Here is a 23,910-nt window from a genome sequence, read left to right on the forward strand (position 1 = left end):
TGATATGCATAAATGATTTATGCTTTAAAGAAATGACAATTAGACTGCGAAATATATGAATGAGTTTATTATTATTATTCAACAATCACAGTTATTGTTAATAATTTAAAATAGTAATAATATAATTATTAATAAAAATAAATTAATTTTAATATCATTGATAATCAATATGCAGAAATGATTTTTATTTGTTTTAAATAAATTAACATGAAAAGTGATTTTCTTCTTCTTCTCCTTCTCCTTAATATTATTATGTATTAATTCATTTTCCAAACCGCTTTAACATTTGCAGGGTCACAAGGATGCTGGAGCCTATATTATTATTAATAATAATTATAATAATAATAATAAACATCCTCTCAGTGGTATTTTTTATTCAGTGTCTTGCTTATTACAGTGTCTTATTATTCATAAATAATAATAAATATTAATATTTATTTATAATGCATGTTGTTATATTTTGCAATCGAATGATTTAGTTGAACAATAATATAAAATTAACAATTAACAATTATTATTATTTATGCAAAGTTGTTTTGCAATGCATGTTTTTCATCTTTGTTTTGGAGTATGTCATTTTTAAGCTACATTTCTTTCTAGTAAATGAGAGTATTTATCAAAACAATCAATACATTATGTTACTTATAAACACTGTTGTTGTCACCTGCTCCATGATAACAGAATATTGTTAAACAATATAACATGATATTGTATAGTGAAATAGAATTACAATCCAGAAAACTGTAAGCAAGTTTTGAGCAAGACCAAGAGCAGAAGACTCCAGATAATGCGTGAGACTACTTTTCGACGTGAGGAACATGACGAGATTTCACAAGCTCATTATGCACTGCTGATCGCACTTCACTGGCAGCCTGCTATACCAAAACTGGTGTGAACACAGATGTTTCTATGCACAAATTAAAAGCAGGGATTACTGTCGAATATACTCCAAGAATTCTGAGCTAGAGATGTTTTCCAGCTCCTCCGATGTCAAAACTTCTTCGCCAACTTTGTCAACAATGGGCAAAAAAGCAAACTACATAACGGCCATCTTTCACTGGTTTGAGATGTGTAAATATTTTCCCAGTTGTTAAGGATGAGGTAGCGAGCCAGCTATGCACTCGTTTTAATGACGGGGTTTGGATGGTGGAACTTCACCTAGTAACTTTTCCAGGCTCAACATGGCAACTCAATCATGAGTGCAAGGGTGACATTGTACACCGCCATGCCTTGAAATATTAGCGTCCAGAAAAATGGACCGGCAATTATTGATCTTTATAAAGTAATCCACCAGCACTTATGGAAACCAAAGGAAATAAATTAACAGAAGGCACTTCACAAGACTATTTGCCAGTAGAGAATCAATATCATTGAAAATAGTAGTATTTGCCTCTTTGCACCAGTTGTTTAACACTTTGGGTTTGTTCTGTGAAAACCCAATCTGTCTCTTGATCTTAGCAGAAAAACACATCTGTTTCCTCTGCTCCATCCATGTAAAACCAGTTCAGACCACATCAAATCCCATTGACTGTCAGCTGAAACCTCCCGGTTCACCCTGATGATATGCACATGCACAGCTGTAAGTGTCTGCTTTTACTCAGAAAGGTCAATGTGAGGCCTCCATTTTTGATGATTTTATATAGACAAGGCAAGTTTATTTATATAGCACATTTCATACACAATGGTAATTCAAAGTGCTTTACATAGAAGAAATTAAAATAATCAAAAGAAATAAGAATAATTAAAACGGTTTAGAATAAAAAAGAAAGTAAAACACAGTACAAACAGTCGGATGAACAGTGGCACAGTGCTCATTCAGTAAATGCACAGCTAAACAGAAGTGTTTTGAGTCTGGATTTGAATGTGACTACTGTAGGAGCACATCTGATCTCTTCTGGAAGCTGGTTCCAGCATACTAGCTAAAAGCGGACTCGCAATGCCTAGCCCCATCCACACTACTACGTTTTAGTTTAGAAACGGAGACCTTTTGCTACGTTTGCACCTCCCGTCCAGACTAAAACGGTAAAAACGAAGACCTAAAACGGAGAAGTTTAGAAACGCTGCCGACCCCGTTTTGCGTTTTGAATCTCCTGAGGGCGTTTTAGTGTAGATGAGTCAAAACGGAGGACTTTAGAAACGATGACGCAGAGGCTCACGCTCGGCTCTCTGATTGGGTCATACAACAGAAGAAAACATACAACAACAGCCTGGACTACCAGTTACGCTAGTGCAAGTCAATTCTGCATTTTGCAATGCTATAACTGCCTACATGTGCCGGAGGCAAGCTATTATTCGAGCGATCTGTGACAATTCCCGTGTGCAGCGGCGGAATCGACCGTACATGGAGCGTCGGTTTTGGGTTAAGCCGGGAAGAACCAGCGCATGGTGGGATCATTTTATCAATGAAGTTGTGGTTCCTGAGGAATGGTGCGAAAACTTTCGAAATGTCCAGATCGGCACTCATCAACCTCAGCGAAATCTGAGGAATAGTCAATCTGATTCCTGTTTACACCGGCACGCGCATGCTCAGTGTAGGTGAATGGTCACGTGATCCACGTTTTCAGTCGTTTTAATGTGGACGGAGATCAATTCTAATACGCAGCTGAAGCGCTGGTGTGGACGGAGATCGTATTCGTTTTAATTCGCCGTTTCTAAACTAAAACGCACTAGTGTGGATGAGGCCTTAGTGTGAACCCTTGGTATTTCTAGCTGATGTGATCCTAATGATCTGAGTGATGTTGGGTTTATATTCAGTGAGCATATCTGCAATGTATTGAGGTCCTAGGCCAATGAATTATTTATATACCAGTAATAATATTTTAAAATCAATCCTAAATGTAACTGTGAGCCAGTGTAAAGACCTGAGGACTGGTGTGATATGTTCATATGTTCTGGTTCTGCTCAGCGTTGAGCTGCAACTGTCTTATGGTGTTTTTGGGAAGGCCAGTGAGGAGTCCGTTACAATAATCCACCCTGCTGGTGATAAAAGCATGCACACGTTTCTCTAAGCCTTGACTGGAAACAAGGCATCTAATTCTTGCAATATTTTTGAGAAGATATGCTGATTTAGTTACTGCTTTGACATGACTACTGAAACTTAGGTCTGACTCCAGAATCACACTGAGATTCCTGACTTGATTTTTAGTTGTTTGACCCCTAGAGTGAAGGTATGCGTTCACCTTGAGCACGTCATCGTTGTTTCCAAACGCAATGACTTCAGTTTTGTCTTTGTTTAACTGAAGAAAGTTTTGGCACATCCAACTGTTGACTTCATCAATGCATTGGCTCAGGGAGTCAATGGGGCTGTAATCGTTAGGCGATAGGGCTAATTAGATCTGTGTGTCGTCTGCATAGCTGTGGTAAGCAATTTTGTTATTTCTCATTATTTGGCTCATTGGAGGCATGTACAGGTTGAATAGGAGTGGCGCAAGAATTGAGCCTTGGAGGGATTCTGCATTTCATGGATGTCCATTCAGACTTATGGTCTCCCATATTCACATAATAACCTCTCCCTCCTTAGTATGACCTGAACCATTTTAGGACTATCCTAGAAACCCCGTCCCAGTTTTCCAGCCTGTCAACATGTACGTTGTGATCGACAGTGTCGAATGCAGCACTGAGGTCGAGTAGCACTAGCATTGATAATTTACCTGTATCAGTATACAGGTAATATCGTTTATCGAATATCGTCTATTATCTTTATGAGCGCTGTCTCTGTGCTGTGATGCGGTCGGAAACCAGATTGAAAACGGTCAAAGTATCCATTCGAGCTTACGAATTTGTTCAGCTGATTGAAGACAACTTTTTCAATGATCTTGCCTAAAGGAAGATTTGAGATCGGTCTATAGTTGTTTAATATGGTCTTATCCAGATTGCTCTTTTTCAGGAGGGTCTTGACAAGTGAGGCATTTACCACTTCTAGGAGAGCTGCTTCTGAACAGTTTAACACACTTTTGAAAAAAGATGTGGGAAGTGCATCAAGGGCGCAGGTTGATGTTTTAAGGTGCTGTACTGTTTCTTCCAAAATTTTGCCATCAATTTCTTCGAAATCAGACATAGTAACTATTTTCTCAGGTTGCGGTCTGTTCTGAAGGAAGCAAACTCACTGCACTTGCTGTCTGAGAGCATGTCACTGGGAGTGGGAATGTGACTTGGGGGGGGGGGGGTTGCTGTCTTTGTAGATGTTATAATGGACTACAAGTTTGTGTTTCACCACATCCGCTCTACTTTTCTGCATTGTCTTGTCATATTTTGCACTGCTGTTGAGTTTCTCCAAGGTGCTTTTTGTCTGCCACTCTTCTTCCTGACTTTGACAGGAGCAATATCATCAATTACACTCTTAACTTTTGAGTTAAAAGAATCAATGAGAAAATCAACAGAGTCCGCAGAAATGTTTGGTGTTAAAGATATAGCCTTCATAAATAGTGCACTAGTGTTCTTATTTAAGCATCTCTTCTTGACAGACACAGATCTAGCTTCAATGGCAGGAGAGATCAATATATCAAAGAAAATACAGAAATGATCAGACAGTGCTACATCCTTGATAAAAATCGATGAAATGTTTAGACCCTTACTGATAAGTAAATCTAGACTGTGTCGACGATTATGTGTGGGTCCGTGTACATGCTGAGTTAGATCAAATGTATTTAAAACAGTTATGATTTCTTTTGCCATATTGGTTTCTGCATTATCTATGTGAATGTTAAAATCTCCAGTAATGGCAAAACAAGTCAAACTCTGAGGAAATTGTTGATAACAGTTCTGTAAAAAAGTCCTATTTTATTAAAGAGAGTATTTTGGAGGCCTGTAAATAATAAGTAAAATGCATGGAGCACCTTTTAACACAATACCCAGATATTTGAAAGATGGGTAATTCCCAAATGATATTTGCTTACATTGATAGACATCTTTTAAAAGAGCAGCTCTCTGTCACCCCCACCTCTCCTAACAGCTCTGCAGACACTCATAAAAGTAAAGTTGGGAGGGGATATTTCATTGAGGACTGTTATATATTAAAACTGTTTAATATAGATATTACAATTTTTATTAGTGTAATTACTAGCACATTTTTTAGCACAGAAAAAAAATTAAGTGCATGATATTTTTAGTTGGAGTAGGGCTACAATGTAAATATTTAAACATCCTTACAAGTCTTGTTTTCAGAGAAATCCATCTAAATAATAGTCTAATTTTTAATGCTTAAAATGAAAAAGAAAAAAAGATGGCCAGTGAGAAAAATAAATCTTGTTTAATTTTTGTCCCTTACCCCATTAGAATTTTTTTCCTTTTTTAAGCATACATCTTCTTTTTTAAGCATACATCTCACTAAAGTTATATTTCTCTGAAAACAAGACTATGGCTATGTTCAGACTGCCAGCGAAAATCAGATTTTTTGCACATCTAGATTTTTTCCAGAACTGTTTTTGAAAGTCTGGATTGCAAAATTTTTTAAAAAAAAATCTGATTCAAACTCCATTTGGAGGTGGTTTGCGATTTCAATCATATTTTTACAGATGCTTTTCAGTCTGGACGCTCTGCCTGCTCAAAACGGATTTCAAATTTGCGTAAGTCTTAATGTGACACACAACGATAACGGCAAAACCGATGACGGGATTATCATACGGTATTCAACCAGTATGTTCAAAGATTTCAGCCGTGACTACAGCATGGAACATCACAAACCTCCAGGTGTTATGCACCGCAACTCTATTTGGAGAGCAAAATGATGCACCTCCACTTTTTCTGCATCTGTTTTGGAAGCCTCATCTAGTATCACCAAAGCAGCCCATGTAGATAGGTTGGTTATGTCTGGGCACACAATTAATAGTGCAGAAAGTCTGGCTGAAAAGTTCTGATTTGAAAAGAAAAAAAATCAGATTTGCCTGCAGTCTGAAAAGCCTTAATATCTTATCTCATTTTGCCTCTAACTTTTTTTTTTTTTTTGTAAATGGTTTCATAATAGCCCTTGAGTGGCCCCTCAGAATTGTTAATAGGACCCCTTGGTTTGGCTGAAAGAGTCACTGTTCATTGTCTTTCATGTCATCCTCCACAGGTCTTGGAGGCTGCAAAGCAAACCTTAAAGCAAACTGAGTATCAATGAAAAACGGGTCCAGGGAGGTCACATGAACCTGCCCCTGATGTAGTTGTCAACTAGACACCTATCGTCGTGATAAAAGTGTTGGGGAAAGTTACTTTTAAAAGTAATATATTGCGTTGCTCCATAAAAAAGTTACTAATTTGTTTACTTAGTTACTTTTTATAGAAAGTAATGCATTATGTTACCTTTGCATTACTTTTTCTCATCTGGGCTGGGCTTGCTTGTTTGTTTTTTAATAACAAAAAATGGTTTTGGCTATTTTTGGCAGATGCAAAAACACTTTCACACCAAAAGTGAAATGAATAAGTCTCAGGCTGAAGGAAATGCAATTCCACGCGAGTACAATAGAGGGCGCAGCTCAAACAAACCTTTCAGCTGTGTAGCCATTCTGGATTGCAGAAGAATAGAGAGCCTAAGTCCCTCCCCTTCCGGTGGACCACCACGGGACCTTATTTCGGAAAAATATTGTATGGTAGTCAATGGCGAGAGACAACAAATATTTGGATCCCGTTTGAATTGTGCCCTGAATTACACATATGATGTTTGTCAATTTAAAAGATACATTTTTACATTCAATACATTCAAGAAAGTCGCAGTTTGATGTAAAACTGTTGAGGTATAAGACTGTGAAAATACGTAATTACAAAGACTACAAACCCAAAAGGCGCGCATGTGACGTCTTACCTTTTCTCTCAATGAATGAAGCTAACTTTACTGAAGCGTCTAACGTCTGTAATTTTTTCTATAGTCTAACGTTATAATTGTAACGTTACGCCGTCATGCCTGTGTGTTTTGTACCAGACTGCACACACACGAGCTTGGTGACGTACATAGTGCGAGACGAGAGATGTAGTTCATTGAGTGATTTTCACATAAAACGAAATGTTACTCTTCTGTTTTATGACAAACTGTGACTTTCTTGACTTTCATAATTATCTTTTAAATTTACAAACATCATATGTGTAGTTCAGGGCACAGTTCAGACGGAATAAAAAGATAAGTTGTCTCTCGCCATTGACTACCATACAAATTTTTTCTGAAATAAGGTCCCATGAGCCGGAAGCAGAGGGGAGGGACTTCGGCTCTCTATAGGATGCATAAGAAGGCCCTGGCTGCGTTCGAAACCACATACTCAATGAGTAGGTACTTAATTTCAATAAGTACTTACTTAAGGAGCACTGAAAGAGTAGGTACTTTATAGCTTGATCTCGTTAAGTATGAACGCGAACCGGACATCTGCCATGTTGACGTTATCATGTGACCTACGACGCGCTATCACAAGCGCAACCACTTGAAAGATACGAGCGTCAGGTTTAAATAATCTCTGTAAATATCTTGACATTGATGAAACTTGCTTATTTTGTGGTCTTGTTGAAGAAACAGCCCATTTATTTTGTGATTGTAGTATAACCAATACATTTAGGGTCGATTTAAGTTCTTATATTTTTAACCCTTCTAATGTGACCCACAGTTTTATCCTTAAAGATATATATTTTTTATTACAAAAACCCAAATCGTCATCTCTTGAATATGTTAATTTCTTTATTTTATATCCAAAATGTTCACCCACAACCAAAAAGCCCTTTTGGGCCCACAAGGGCTGTCCTTTATGTTTTCCTCTTTTTGTTGTAGAATGTTTCATCCCTCGGGCTTATAAATAACAATAAAAAAAAAATCAAGTTTTATGTATTATTCAAAGACATTTAAACTTGTCTTTGTTCTTTTTTTCGTGTGTATTTAATATCATGATGGATGCAAACCCATATTTATGTTTTCTGTCATTATGATTGTTCATTGTTAAAGATACAACCATTGTAGCTTTCCCTGATCTTGTATGTAAATATAAGTTCTGCAATAAAATATTATATGAGCGACAGGTGCACTAACACCTCATAACACCAGTAACTCGACAGCCGTACCTAGAACGGTTTTCCTCAGCATTTGTAATGTCTGCACATTGCTCACAGCTGTGCAGCTGCTCGAAGATCTCGCCTTTGGAGAAAACTGTTGATTTTTATACTAGAAAAATGTATCACTCCTTAAAAAAACAAGATTACCCCAGAATGAATTGCATCGCTAGCCCACCCCAAAACTTACACACAATAATAATGATAAATGCTGACCAAAACTTTTTTTACTGAAAATTATAAATTTTAATAAAACAAGCAAAATGTAATTTGTTTTGTCATATGACACAGATATGCATGAATACACATTAGATAAATGCAGTACATACAGTTATAGCCAAGCAATGAATTAAAGCATAAATATATAAAATATTTGTATTTTATTTACTGACAATAATAAGAAACATGAAAAAATAAGTAAAATAATGAATAAAAGTAACCGTCACAATAAACAAATGCATATACAAGTCAACAACACAAGAAACAAGGCTTTATTCAAACTAGAATCATGTATTTATAGGCGATGGAACCCACATTCTACTGCCATCTCACAGCGGTTCTCGTTCTGTGGTTTTATTGTGATGAATCAGCTGACCAGCGGAGGTGAGCGTGCCTTCGTGCCGGAGGTTGTTCTGAGGTAGTAAGAGCCCGGTGGAGTGATGGAGGGACTCATCCATGGCACCATTTCCAGGATACAGCTCCGAGCTCTCCATCCTCAGTGCTCACTCCAGCCTGCAGACATTTCAGATCCGAATCAGAAAAGTGCTGAAATAACTTTGTTTGAAATTACAGTAATTAAAATAAACTAATTTTGTTATGCATTTCTGTAGTATACTCATTCAACGCCTTTGATGCAGCATTCAGCTTCATGAGCCACTCTCCTCTCTACCAAATGTTCCTCAATTTATCAACAGTACTAATGGACAAATAAAATAGATAACTTATGTTTAGTTACTTTATAGATCTGTTTATTTACCTTACGGCACATTTATCTAATGTAAACAGTGTTGACACAACGGTAAATTCTAAAATAGCACACATACATCAGATGTCTATTTCATGTTGCGATGTGAGAATGTCCAATACTTATAGAAGATTTTCCTTTTAGATGTAAATAAACATTTAAAATAAGCATCTTTAAGATGGTTTATGTACATACACTTTGTAGATGTGTGCTTACTGGAGCTCCCCTGATAGCAATACCTAATAGAACGTGTTTTTACAGAAGAATCACAACTATACTATACTGTCTAACGTCTTTACACCTTCAACAATTCAACAGTTTACTCTAGTAGCTGTACTTCAACACATTTTAACACAAGGAACCGTGTTTACTCACATTTGAAAACACCCGCGTCCCTGATCTCCGCGATGTTGATAATGACGTATCCTCTCGCGTGGCTTCCTGGGATAGAAAAGTATCCGTCGATGGGTGCTTCAGAATCTGGGCTGAAACAGTAGGTCATCCGGGAACTTCTCGCCTACTCTTTTAGAAATACTGATGTTTAGGACATACTACTTCTTTCACGTACTGTTTTCTCCTACTATATAGTAGGTAAGTAGGCATATTCGAACGCACCATGAGTATACGCACGTCCGAATCTCGCGAGAATTAGTATGTCACCCAGGTAATTCTCACCTACTCTTTTATGAATACTAAGGATTCGTACATACTTCTTCGCTCGCCTACTGCTTTTCCCCTACTATATAGTAGGGAAGTATGCAGTTCCGAACGAAGCCCCTGTCTCAGATGGCATCCTAAGCACTCACGGTCTTCCCACGTGTCCACACTTTCGTGACGTAACTCAGCTTTGACTGTCGAGAAGAAGTCTGCAGTGGAGCTCGCTTCAGTGCGGGTTCAGTAAAAGTGCACAACGAGGGCACATATCGACCGCAAACGGGGTGCTTGAGAGCAACCCTCTTAAACCTAAAATGACAAATGGGACACCCTACGGTCTCATGGACTTAACGGACATCATGCGCACACGGCAGCCATTGCAAGTCCACAAAACCTTAAGTGCAATGAAGTGTGCCATTTGGGAAAAGTTCAACATTCTTACTCAAGCAATAAAAAAAAAGGAAACAGAAATGTGATGTAGAGCCCTGCACGGGCCTCAAATCTAGGCCCTAGCCTGGCCCTGGCCCGAGACGCTCAGGCCCTAGCCCGGCCCGTGTCCGACAGCTCATCAGAATGATCAGCCCGAGTCCGACCCGAGCCCTTAAAAAAAATAAATTTAAAAAAAATAAGGATAGGCTACACAGCCGGTGTTGGCTGTGTATGTTGCAGTCAGTAAAACAGATATGTTTTGTTCTTAATGGCAAAGTATTTACTGGTAAGTTTATTTTCATTTCTTTATAAACTTAATTAAGAAAAATGTTTTTTTTTATGACAACCAAGCTAGCCGACAGAGTTAAACATGCTTGATCCATTTATAGCCTCTCAAATCAAACACTTCACTTGGCTACAATAAAATCCATATATATATATAAAACAACTTAAGCATAGCCTATCACACAGACAGTTAACGTTAGTTTAAACGTTTATTGTCATTTTTGAAAAGCTGAGGCAAAGTGCTCTGCTGCTCAGTCGCAACAGCGCTCGCAAACAAAATGAGTTTACAATACAGTATAATACAATACAGAGAATGCAATCTAAATAAATCAAATAACTTACATTAAAAACAAACAGACAGGTTATCTTACCTCAAAAATCAAGTCTTCAATAAAGAACATGGCCATTCTTATTTCCAATAGTTTCCAACAGACCCATGAAAATAAAGTCCAATCAAACAAAAAACAACCTCCTAACATGGCTAAGAACAGTCTCAGAGCATCGTGAAGAAAAAGCACAGCATCCACAGTGGAAGGTTTTAATCCAGTCGTAGGCCTACTTTTTCCAGCTGCGCTGAAGTCACACTCGCTACTACCGGGACAGTAAACACAGAACGAGCCGGTCGCGCGAATCTCAGATCGCGCCGCCGGGAAACCTGTGTGCGTTAGCGTGAGCAGACTGTCATGTGTCAGTCATATGTCAGTGTGATGGGTTATAAAACGTCTTTCTATGTTTGCTTTTCAATCGTCATCGTCTCATATTTTATTTTAATTAATGTCTAAAATAGGCTATAAAAAAAGATAAGCCTAAAACAGGCCCGAGGCCCGGCCCTCGTGTGAACTATGACGTGAAAATTGGCCCGAAGCCCGGCCCTAGAAGCGTAAATAAGTCGGGGCCCGTCGGGCTCGGGCTGAAATGCAGGCCTCTAATGTGATGTTTATCTAGTCATTTTTGCTTATTAGTACGGTTGAATTAGATAATAGAAGGTCAGCAGCAGAGACATTGGGTAATAAAGGGAGATTAAATACATTAAGTATATTTGTGTTATTTTAATTTTTGATAAATAAGAATTTGAGCACATTTGTATGTCTAAAAGTTGTTCGTACATACATAATTTACATTTTACTGATGTCAATATGTCTATAATGTACGTTTCAGTGTATGAAAACGTAAGTAAATGTACGTTTGGTAGAACCACACACAAATACACACAAAAACTCTTGAGAACAAATTGTAAAAATGAATCATAATATGTTTTTTCCCTGTCTGCTTGATTAGAGGCAGTTGTGTTTTTGCGTTTGAACTGAACACTGAATTCTCCTGCCAGTCTCTAGGGGAGATGATCTCTTGTTATGACAGGCTATTTTGGCTCAGTATACACCTGGCACAGCTGCTGGGATGCTCTCTGGCAAGCGTGGATACACTGCTGGCATGATGGGCCTTTTTATTTCCCTGAGCCAAGAAGTGTGTGTTGGTTTGGTAGCTGCTCTTTGGCCTATCACATGACAGGATGCTGATCTAGACTTAATTTGTCCCTCAACACTCTAATGCAGAGCACTGATCCTGCTTTAATTTGCTCTCCATCACTGCTTGCTTTAATTTGATTCGATAACGCATTAGGATCTGACCATTGTAATCAGATATAATCAAATAGCATTTGCAAAAATCCAGCTTAAGAGCCCTTCAAAAAAAAAAAAAGACAGTCAAAGCCCTTCGATATTGCGTGTCTTTTTGGTTTTCAAACAAAATGTAACAGGTCTGTGATATTATAATTCATTTGACTTCACTATGCTGGGTTACTTGCAATGCAGCCTCATTGCATAAGACCTTAGCACATTATGTCCTTAGTAAGTGGCTGGAGGCTTGCCAGACAAAACAACCAGATCCCTCCTGTCAATCTAAAGCTTTAGTGAGTGAGATGGTTGCCAAGGAAAAAGATAACGCTAACACCACAGCACAATGACAGAGAAAACAAGAGCAGCCGCTCTTTAATGCGGAACAGCGTACATGCTTAAATCACAATGAGGGGAATTTACAGAGATGCTGTCATGTTAATAATCCTCTTTTTGTGTTCTAACAAGTATTCTTGACCAATACATCATTCGCATTAACAGACACACTTCAGACGTACCACCCTTTTCACTGTTTCATTGTTGTTACCGTTTTTTTTGTGTTTTTTTTTACTTTTTATTATTATCATTATTTTAGGGCTGCCAAAGACACTAATGCACTAGCTGGTATCATTTAAAACTCTTTAACAGCTTACTTTTTTCCAGCACAGTACATTGTTATTTAGTTGCATTTTCACATTAAAATAATTTATTAGTTATTTAAATTTTATATTAGATAGTATTGAAATAATTAAATATCGTTCATAGTTTTTTTAGGGCTGCCAAAGTTAATATGCAAGCTAAAATGTTTGTTCTAAAATGTTCTAGTATTATTGCAGTCTCGTGGTATTTAAATGTTTAATGTAAGAGACTTTTCAAGGTGTATCAAAAATAATAATTTCTTTGTTATTTTTATTATCCTTTGGTTAGTCTTAAAGTCATTTTCTATTTTCTTATTTAGTTGCACTGTTTTTTAGTATTTCGTTTCTATTTTAGTCCTTAGTTTAACATTTTTTACGGCCGCCAAAGTTAATATGCTAATTTGTATAATTAAAAAGAATGTTTGACACTGTTTTTTCAGCACAGTCTAGAATTATTGCTATAGAGTAGCATTTTCATGTTTAATGTAGAGGTTTATAATCTATTAACTAATCCTGAAATAATGTATTAGTTATTTTTATTTTATCTTAGTTAGCATTTAAGTCATGCATTTTTTTTTCATATGCTTTTATTTCAGTTAAGAAAAAAACGTTTTCCCTCAGTTCGTTGACAATACTAATACTGACCTCTCCTTTATGTTCAACAGTGCAACCCCGGACTGCACTACGCTCTTTGCAACAAAACTGAGACACTTTGTGTTTCTCTGCCAGCCTGATATAAGATCAAAGCGTGCGTCCTCCAGCGATGCATGAAAGAATCCGCGGGTAAATGTTCTATGGAAGATGACGGTGGCACTCCACTGTGGAAAATACCACAAAAATGAGGATTTATTTTCCTTCACTTTACTTCATTGCATATGAGGAATGGCAAGCCATGAGACAAAGGCTTTTGCAGGGAAACCTCAATGGCCATAATGAAGGGGAGCCTTGTTTTAACATGTCATTAAAATGATTCTGCATCTTGCAGCAATCTGGGGAATTACAGTCTGAGCTTGTACGCTACCAGTACCCAAGTTGGCAACGACCACCAGGTGGCAATCTGTCAACAGCCTGACTTATTTTTACATTAATGGAGACTAATACATTCAATAATACACATATGAATCAGGGTCTGGCCATTGCAAGTGATAACTATCCTGTGTAAATTGTAATTTCTAGTTGTCAGGCAGCCATTTTGGTTGGTATACTTGGCCAGTTTAATAATTGTGGGTAGTTTCCATCCAGTTTATGCCAGAATAATATTGAATTTAGGTGTATTTTATCACCACTTACCTCACTGAATTGGTTTGGACAAAACAGTTGAAAAATATTTTTTCTTTTGTGTTTTACAAAAGTCATACAGGTTTGGATTGACAAGGAGGTGAGTAAATGATGAAAGATTTTACCAATATTTGTACCAAATTACCAATATACATCCTTTACAGTTAGATAAGGTAATAAGTGTCAACTTGTCCCTAAAGCACTGTTTGCAATTTTTTTAAATTTTTTATAAAAGTGTAAAGTGTAACATCCTGAAAAATGTCTAATATGCTCTGACATCTGGTTCTTATCCTTGCGGTATCCTAAAGACGGTCTGGGTAATACCATTGGTTAAACATAAACTAGTCTGTCTGAGGTTCCTCTGACAGTGGCAAACCAACCATGTTATTAGATGCAGAGAAAACACCACTGGAGTGCATCAGTTTAGCGCAGCCATGGACTGTGGCATTGATCGATTTCAGTCACATGGATGTATTTCTCCCCTCTCTCTCGGAGGATGGATTCTTGTTACTGTAAATGGTGAAACGCTTATCCCCACAGTCTAAACAGTTGGAGCATACAGTTAGAGACAATTTTCAGAGGATAGCACTCTTCAAATTGGCCTGTGGGCACAGCTGTTTTCTACTCTAAACAACATCCCACAAATCCAGAAGAAGGAATTGTTGAGAAATGCCACTGACAGGTTGAGAGACAATTAGAAAAAGAGAGAGCCTGTGAAGTCTGGTTTCTCCTCTCAGTGTGAGTTTTTCTTTACAGGCCAAGAGAAGCTGGAACTGCAACTGGAATTCATTGCTCAATCAATCAATCAGTCACATTTATTTATATAACACATTTAAAAACAACAGATGTTTTGGCCAAAATGCTTTACATACCAGGACCTAATGTAACGGACGTAGGTCAGTAAGAGCTGTGCGTGTAAACCTCACTTCTCTGGCCTCAAGAGGCGCGTTAGCATTTAAAGTCCTTGTTAGCGCGCCTGCCCCCCACACCATGGCTCGAATCCCGGTCAGGGGTGCGTTTCCCGTACAACGATGTAACTCGCTGCTTAACTAACATAGTATGATGCATCATTGAAGAAATCAACTAGCTGGTCACAACTGTTTCCCGAAACTGTATTGTCGCAAATTGGTCGTTCAACCACGTTGGTGAATGATGTCACGCAGGTGGTGGAGTAATAAATACTTTTAATTAATCTGTTTGAGATCTAATTAACGCTAGATGTTTTGCTGTAAATTAAGGACATGGCATCTGAGGACTATTTCTCATTTATTTTGCTTTATTTCCATATTCAATCATAGGCTCGTTCTTACATACTAGAGCTCGTTCGCACATGCATACTCTTCAAAAACAGTGCTTTAAATCTCTTGATAAACTAAAAGACGTAAATTACATTTGTATGTATTCTAAATAAAAGATACAGATTGTACTGAATGTCAGCTTGCTTATTTTGCTAAAGAAAAGGATTTATTGAGTCCAAATGTCATGCAAACAAGAAACTCTGCATCTAACCACAGGTCAAGAGCTGTCGTTCAAACCACACAACTTTGTGATGATGTCTGAGAATGTTCGTTAGAACTATGATTTCGGGAAACACCGATTCGTTGAACTATGCTGGGGTGCGTTGCCCATACAACGACATAACTCGATGCTTAACTACCATAGTACAATGCATCGTTGAAGAAAACAACTGGCTGGACGCGACAGTTTCCCGAAACCGTACTGTCGCAAATTGGTCGTTCAACCATGTTGGTTAACGATGTCACACAGATGGTGGAGTAATAACTTATTTTAATGAATCTGTTTGAGATCGAATTAATGCAAGATGTTTTGCTATTTCTCATATTATTTCTCATATTTTCTCATTTTGGTTTATTTCCAAATTTTATTAATAGGCTTGTTCTAACGTAGTAGAGCTCGTTCGCACATGCACATTCTTCAAAAACTGTGCTTTAATTCTCTTGACAAACTAAAAGACGGAAATTACATTTGTATGTATTCTAAATAAAATATATAGATTTACTGAATGTCAACCTGCTTATTTGGCATGAGTCCATTCATTGAGTCCACATGTCAAGTCAAGTCACCTTCATTTATATAGCTTCTTTTAACAATATGGACTGTTTCAAAGCAGCTTTACAGTGACAATAGGAAACTAGATAAAAAGTTTGTTGGCAAACTTTAAGTTGGCTTGAAAAAGCCTAGCCAGAAAGTTTGAAGTAGTTTTAAAAGCTTTTAAAAGAAGAAAGATTAGAAAGAAAGAAAGAAAGAAAGAAAGAAAGAAAGAAAGAAAGAAAGAAGAAAGATTAGTTAGAAAGAAAGAAAGAAAGAAAGAAGAAAGATTAGTTAGAAAGAAAGAAAGAAAGAAAGAAAGAAGAAAGATTAGTTAGAAAGAAAGAAAGAAAAAGTAAAAAAGAAAGAAAGAAAGAAAGAAAGAAAGAAAGAAAGAAGAAAGATTAGTTAGAAAGAAAGAAGAAAGATTAGTTAGAAAGAAAGAAAGAAAGAAAGAAAGATTAGTTAGAAAGAAAGAAAGAAGAAATATCAGTTAGAAAGAAAGAAAGAAAGAAATATTAGTTAGAAAGAAAGAAAGAAAGAAAGAAAGAAAGAAAGAAGAAAGATTAGTTAGAAAGAAAGAAGAAAGATTAGCTAGAAAGAAAGAAAGAAAGAAAGAAGAAAGATTAGTTAGAAAGAAAGAAAGAAAGAATTAGTTAGAAAGAAAGATTAGTTAGAAAGAAAGAAAGAAAGAAAGAAGAAAGATTAGTTAGAAAGAAAGAAAGAAAGAAAGAAAGAAAGAAAGAAAGAAGAAAGATTAGTTAGAAAGAAAGAAAGAAAGAAGAAAGATTAGTTAGAAAGAAAGAAAGAAAGAAGAAAGATTAGTTAGAAAGAAAGAAAGAAAGAAAGAAAGAAAGAAAGAAAGAAGAAAGATTAGTTAGAAAGAAAGAAAGAAAGAAAGAAAGAAAGAAAGAAAGAAGAAAGATTAGTTAGAAAGAAAGAAAGAAAGAAAGAAGAAAGATTAGTTAGAAAGAAAGAAAGAAAAAGTAAAAAAGAAAGAAAGAAAGAAAGAAAGAAAGAAGAAAGATTAGTTAGAAAGAAAGAAGAAAGATTAGTTAGAAAGAAAGAAAGAAAGAAAGAAAGATTAGTTAGAAAGAAAGAAAGAAGAAATATCAGTTAGAAAGAAAGAAAGAAAGAAAGAAATATTAGTTAGAAAGAAAGAAAGAAAGAAAGAAAGAAAGAAAGAAAGAAAGAAAGAAAGAAGAAAGATTAGCTAGAAAGAAAGAAAGAAAGAAGAAAGATTAGTTAGAAAGAAAGAAAGAAAGAATTAGTTAGAAAGAAAGATTAGTTAGAAAGAAAGAAGAAAGATTAGCTAGAAAGAAAGAAAGAAAGAAGAAAGATTAGTTAGAAAGAAAGAAAGAAAGAATTAGTTAGAAAGAAAGATTAGTTAGAAAGAAAGAAAGAAAGAAAGAAAGAAGAAAGATTAGTTAGAAAGAAAGAAAGAAAGAAAGAAAGAAAGAAGAAAGATTAGTTAGAAAGAAAGAAAGAAAGAAGAAAGATTAGTTAGAAAGAAAGAAAGAAAGAAGAAAGATTAGTTAGAAAGAAAGAAAGAAAAAGAAAGAAAGAAAGAAAGAAAGAAGAAAGATTAGTTAGAAAGAAAGAAAGAAAGAAAGAAGAAAGATTAGTTAGAAAGAAAGAAAGAAAGAAAGAAATAAGAAAGATTAGTTAGAAAGAAAGAAAGAAAGAAGAAAGATTAGTTAAAAAGAAAGAAGAAAGATTAGCTAGAAAGAAAGAAAGAAAGAAGAAAGATTAGTTAGAAAGAAAGAAAGAAAGAAAGATTAGTTAGAAAGAAAGAAAGAAAGAAAGAAAGAAAGAAAGAAAGAAAGAAGAAAGATTAGTTAGAAAGAAAGAAAGAATTAGTTAGAAAGAAAGATTAGTTAGAAAGAAAGAAAGAAGAAAGAAAGAAGAAAGATTAGTTAGAAAGAAAGAAGAAAGATTAGCTAGAAAGAAAGAAAGAAATAAGAAAGATTAGTTAGAAAGAAAGAAAGAAAGATTAGTTAGAAAAAAAGAAAGAAAGAAAGAAGAAAGAAGAAAGATTAGTTAGAAAGAAAGAAAGAATTAGTTAGAAAGAAAGAAAGAAAGAAGAAAGATTAGTTAGAAAGAAAGAAAGAAAGAAAGAAGAAAGATTAGTTAGAAAGAAAGAAAGAAAAAGAAAGAAAGAAAGAAAGATGAGTTAGAAAGAAAGAAAGAAAGAAGAAAGATTAGTTAGAAAGAAAGAAAGAATTAGTTAGAAAGAAAGAAAGAAAGAAGAAAGATTAGTTAGAAAGAAAGAAAGAAAAAGAAAGAAAGAAAGAAAGATGAGTTAGAAAGAAAGAAAGAAAGAAAGAAAGAAAGAAGAAAGATTAGTTAGAAAGAAAGAAAGAAAGAAGAAAGATTAGTTAGAAAGAAAGAAGAAAGATTAGCTAGAAAGAAAGAAAGAAGAAAGATTAGTTAGAAAGAAAGAAAGAAAGAATTAAATAAGAAAGAAAGATTAGTTAGAAAGAAAGAAAGAAAGAAAGAAGAAAGATTAGTTAGAAAGAAAGAAAGAAAGAATTAGTTAGAAAGAAAGATTAGTTAGAAAGAAAGAAAGAAGAAAGATTAGTTAGAAAGAAAGAAAGAAAGAAAGAAAGAAGAAAGATTAGTTAGAAAGAAAGAAAGAAAGAATTAGTTAGAAAGAAAGAAAGAAAGAAAGAAAGAAAGAGAGAAAGAAAGAAAGAAAGAAAGAAAGAAGAAAGATTAGTTAGAAAGAAAGAAAGAAATAAAGAAAGAAGAAATATTAGTTAGAAAGAAAGAAAGAAAGAAGAAATATTAGTTAGAAAGAAAGAAAGAAAGAAAGATTAGTTAGAAAGAAAGAAAGAAAGAAGAAATATTAGTTAGAAAGAAAGAAAGAAAGAAAGATTAGTTAGAAAGAAAGAAAGAAATAAAGAAAGAAGAAATATTAGTTAGAAAGAAAGAAAGAAAGAAGAAAGATTAGTTAGAAAGAAAGAAAGAAAGAAAGATTAGTTAGAAAGAAAGAAAGAAAGAAAGAAAGAAAGAAAGAAGAAAGATTAGTTAGAAAGAAAGAAAGAAAGAATTAGTTAGAAAGAAAGATTAGTTAGAAAGAAAGAAAGAAGAAAGAAAGAAGAAAGATTAGTTAGAAAGAAAGAAGAAAGATTAGCTAGAAAGAAAGAAAGAAATAAGAAAGATTAGTTAGAAAGAAAGAAAGAAAGATTAGTTAGAAAAAAAGAAAGAAAGAAAGAAGAAAGAAGAAAGATTAGTTAGAAAGAAAGAAAGAATTAGTTAGAAAGAAAGAAAGAAAGAAGAAAGATTAGTTAGAAAGAAAGAAAGAAAGAAAGAAGAAAGATTAGTTAGAAAGAAAGAAAGAAAGAAAGAAAGAAAGATGAGTTAGAAAGAAAGAAAGAAAGAAAGAAAGAAGAAAGATTAGTTAGAAAGAAAGAAAGAAAGAAGAAAGATTAGTTAGAAAGAAAGAAGAAAGATTAGCTAGAAAGAAAGAAAGAAGAAAGATTAGTTAGAAAGAAAGAAAGAAAGAATTAAATAAGAAAGAAAGATTAGTTAGAAAGAAAGAAAGAAAGAAAGAAAGAAGAAAGATTAGTTAGAAAGAAAGAAAGAAAGAATTAGTTAGAAAGAAAGATTAGTTAGAAAGAAAGAAAGAAGAAAGATTAGTTAGAAAGAAAGAAAGAAAGAAAGAAAGAAGAAAGATTAGTTAGAAAGAAAGAAAGAATTAGTTAGAAAGAAAGATTAGTTAGAAAGAAAGAAAGAAAGATTAGTTAGAAAGAAAGAAAGAAAGAAAGAAAGAGAGAAAGAAAGAAAGAAAGAAAGAAAGAAAGAAAGAAAGAAAGAAAGAAAGAAGAAAGATTAGTTAGAAAGAAAGAAAGAAATAAAGAAAGAAGAAATATTAGTTAGAAAGAAAGAAAGAAGAAATATTAGTTAGAAAGAAAGAAAGAAAGAAAGAAAGAAAGAAGAAAGATTAGTTAGAAAGAAAGAAAGAAAGAAAGAAGAAATATTAGTTAGAAAGAAAGAAAGAAAGAAAGAAGAAAGATTAGTTAGAAAGAAAGAAAGAAAGAATTAGTTAGAAAGAAAGATTAGTTAGAAAGAAAGAAAGAAAGAAAGAAGAAAGATTAGTTAGAAAGAAAGAAAGAAAGAATTAGTTAGAAAGAAAGATTAGTTAGAAAGAAAGAAAGAAAGAAAGAAGAAAGATTAGTTAGAAAGAAAGAAAGAAAGAAAGAAAGAAAGAAAGAAAGAAAGAAAGAAAGAAAGAAGAAAGATTAGTTAGAAAGAAAGAAAGAAGAAAGATTAGTTAGAAAGAAAGAAAGAAAGAAAGAAAGAAGAAAGATTAGTTAGAAAGAAAGAAAGAAAAAGTAAAAAAGAAAGAAAGAAAGAAAGAAAGAAGAAAGATTAGTTAGAAAGAAAGAAGAAAGATTAGTTAGAAAGAAAGAAAGAAAGATTAGTTAGAAAGAAAGAAAGAAGAAATATCAGTTAGAAAGAAAGAAAGAAAGAAAGAAAGAAAGAAAGAAAGAAATATTAGTTAGAAAGAAAGAAAGAAAGAAAGAAAGAAGAAATATTAGTTAGAAAGAAAGAAAGAAAGAAAGAAAGAAAGAAAGAAAGAAAGAAGAAAGATTAGTTAGAAAGAAAGAAAGAAAGAATTAGTTAGAAAGAAAGATTAGTTAGAAAGAAAGAAAGAAAGAAAGAAAGAAAGAAAGAAAGAAAGAAGAAAGATTAGTTAGAAAGAAAGAAAGAAATAATTAGTTAGAAAGATTAGTTAGAAAGAAAGAAAGAAAGAAAGAAAGAAAGAAAGAAATAAGAAAGATTAGTTAGAAAGAAAGAAAGAAAGAAAGAAAGAAAGAAGAAAGATTAGTTAGAAAGAAAGAAAGAAAGAAAGAAAGAAGAAAGATTAGTTAGAAAGAAAGAAAGAAAGAAAGAAAGATTAGTTAGAAAGAAAGAAAGAAAGATTAGTTAGAAAGAAAGAAAGAAGAAATATTAGTTAGAAAGAAAGAAGAAATATTAGTTAGAAAGAAAGAAAGAAAGAAAGAAAGAAGAAATATTAGTTAGAAAGAAAGAAAGAAAGAAAGAAAGAAAGAAAGAAGAAATATTAGTTAGAAAGAAAGAAAGAAAGAAAAAGAAAGAAAGAAAGAAAGAAAGAAGAAAGATTAGTTAGAAAGAAAGAAAGAAAGAATTAGTTAGAAAGAAAGATTAGTTAGAAAGAAAGAAAGAAAGAAAGAAAGAAAGAAAGAAAGAAAGAAAGAAAGAAAGAAAGAAAGAAAGAAGAAAGATTAGTTAGAAAGAAAGAAAGAAGAAAGATTAGTTAGAAAGAAAGAAAGAAAGAAAGAAAGAAGAAAGATTAGTTAGAAAGAAAGAAAGAAAAAGTAAAAAAGAAAGAAAGAAAGAAAGAAAGAAGAAAGATTAGTTAGAAAGAAAGAAGAAAGATTAGTTAGAAAGAAAGAAAGAAAGATTAGTTAGAAAGAAAGAAAGAAGAAATATCAGTTAGAAAGAAAGAAAGAAAGAAAGAAAGAAAGAAAGAAAGAAATATTAGTTAGAAAGAAAGAAAGAAAGAAAGAAAGAAGAAATATTAGTTAGAAAGAAAGAAAGAAAGAAAGAAAGAAAGAAAGAAAGAAAGAAGAAAGATTAGTTAGAAAGAAAGAAAGAAAGAATTAGTTAGAAAGAAAGATTAGTTAGAAAGAAAGAAAGAAAGAAAGAAAGAAAGAAAGAAAGAAAGAAGAAAGATTAGTTAGAAAGAAAGAAAGAAATAATTAGTTAGAAAGATTAGTTAGAAAGAAAGAAAGAAAGAAAGAAAGAAAGAAAGAAATAAGAAAGATTAGTTAGAAAGAAAGAAAGAAAGAAAGAAAGAAAGAAGAAAGATTAGTTAGAAAGAAAGAAAGAAAGAAAGAAAGAAGAAAGATTAGTTAGAAAGAAAGAAAGAAAGAAAGAAAGATTAGTTAGAAAGAAAGAAAGAAAGATTAGTTAGAAAGAAAGAAAGAAGAAATATTAGTTAGAAAGAAAGAAGAAATATTAGTTAGAAAGAAAGAAAGAAAGAAAGAAAGAAGAAATATTAGTTAGAAAGAAAGAAAGAAAGAAAGAAAGAAAGAAAGAAGAAATATTAGTTAGAAAGAAAGAAAGAAAGAAAAAGAAAGAAAGAAAGAAAGAAAGAAGAAAGATTAGTTAGAAAGAAAGAAAGAAAGAATTAGTTAGAAAGAAAGATTAGTTAGAAAGAAAGAAAGAAAGAAAGAAAGAAAGAAAGAAAGAAAGAAAGAAAGAAGAAAGAATAGTTAGAAAGAAAGAAAGAAGAAAGATTAGTTAGAAAGAAAGACAGAAAGAAGAAAGATTAGTTAGAAAGAAAGAAAGAAAAAGAAAGAAAGAAAGAAAGAAGAAAGATTAGTTAGAAAGAAAGAAAGAAAGAAAGAAAGAAAGAAAGAAAGAAAGAAAGAAAGAAGAAAGATTAGTTAGAAAGAAAGAAGAAAGATTAGTTAGAAAGAAAGAAGAAAGATTAGTTAGAAAGAAAGAAAGAAAGAAAGAAAGAAAGAAAGAAAGAAAGAAAGAAAGAAAGAAGAAAGATTAGTTAGAAAGAAAGAAAGAAGAAAGATTAGTTAGAAAGAAAGAAAGAAAGATTAGTTAGAAAGAAAGAAAGAAAGAAGAAAGATTAGTTAGAAAGAAAGAAAGAAAGAAGAAAGATTAGTTAGAAAGAAAGAAAGAAAAAGAAAGAAAGAAAAAGAAAGAAAGAAAGAAAGGAAGAAAGAAAGAAAGAAAGAAAGAAAGAAAGATTAGTTAGAAAGAAAGAAAGAAAGAAGAAAGATTAGTTAGAAAGAAAGAAAGAAAGAATTAGTTAGAAAGAAAGATTAGTTAGAAAGAAAGAAAGAAAGAAAGAAAGAAAGAAGAAAGAATAGTTAGAAAGAAAGAAAGAAGAAAGATTAGTTAGAAAGAAAGAAAGAAAGAAGAAAGATTAGTTAGAAAGAAAGAAAGAAAAAGAAAGAAAGAAAGAAAGAAAGAAATAAAGAAAGAAGAAATATTAGTTAGAAAGAAAGAAAGAAAGAAAGAAGAAATATTAGTTAGAAAGAAAGAAAGAAAGAAAGAAAGAAAGAAGAAAGATTAGTTAGAAAGAAAGAAAGAAAGAAGAAATATTAGTTAGAAAGAAAGAAAGAAAGAAGAAAGATTAGTTAGAAAGAAAGAAAGAAAGAATTAGTTAGAAAGAAAGATTAGTTAGAAAGAAAGAAAGAAAGAAAGAAGAAATATTAGTTAGAAAGAAAGAAAGAAGAAAGATTAGTTAGAAAGAAAGAAAGAAAGAATTAGTTAGAAAGAAAGATTAGTTAGAAAGAAAGAAAGAAAGAAAGAAAGAAAGAAGAAAGATTAGTTAGAAAGAAAGAAAGAAAGAAAGAAAGAAAGAAAGAAAGAAAGAAAGAAGAAAGATTAGTTAGAAAGAAAGAAAGAAGAAAGATTAGTTAGAAAGAAAGAAAGAAAGAAGAAAGATTAGTTAGAAAGAAAGAAAGAAAAAGTAAAAAAGAAAGAAAGAAAGAAAGAAAGAAGAAAGATTAGTTAGAAAGAAAGAAGAAAGATTAGTTAGAAAGAAAGAAAGAAAGAAAGATTAGTTAGAAAGAAAGAAAGAAGAAATATCAGTTAGAAAGAAAGAAAGAAAGAAAGAAAGAAAGAAATATTAGTTAGAAAGAAAGAAAGAAAGAAAGAAAGAAAGAAGAAATATTAGTTAGAAAGAAAGAAAGAAAGAAAGAAAGAAGAAAGATTAGTTAGAAAGAAAGAAAGAAAGAATTAGTTAGAAAGAAAGATTAGTTAGAAAGAAAGAAAGAAAGAAAGAAAGAAAGAAAGAAAGAAAGAAGAAAGATTAGTTAGAAAGAAAGAAAGAAATAATTAGTTAGAAAGATTAGTTAGAAAGATTAGTTAGAAAGAAAGAAAGAAAGAAAGAAAGAAAGAAATAAGAAAGATTAGTTAGAAAGAAAGAAAGAAAGAAAGAAAGAAAGAAGAAAGATTAGTTAGAAAGAAAGAAAGAAAGAAAGAAAGAAAGAAGAAAGATTAG

General features: G+C 33.2%; 1 protein-coding gene across 2 annotated transcripts in view; it reads right to left on the reverse strand.

Annotated features, from left to right (window-relative positions):
- aig1 (androgen-induced 1 (H. sapiens)) overlaps window positions 1-23,910 on the reverse strand; it is a 63,080-nt gene that overhangs the window by 13,708 nt on the left and 25,462 nt on the right. The window lies entirely within an intron of this gene.

Source organism: Siphateles boraxobius, unplaced genomic scaffold (assembly GCF_051911475.1).
Source record: "Siphateles boraxobius isolate OS27281-9 unplaced genomic scaffold, OSU_SipBor_1 8, whole genome shotgun sequence".
Classification (NCBI taxonomy): Eukaryota; Metazoa; Chordata; class Actinopteri; order Cypriniformes; family Leuciscidae; genus Siphateles; species Siphateles boraxobius.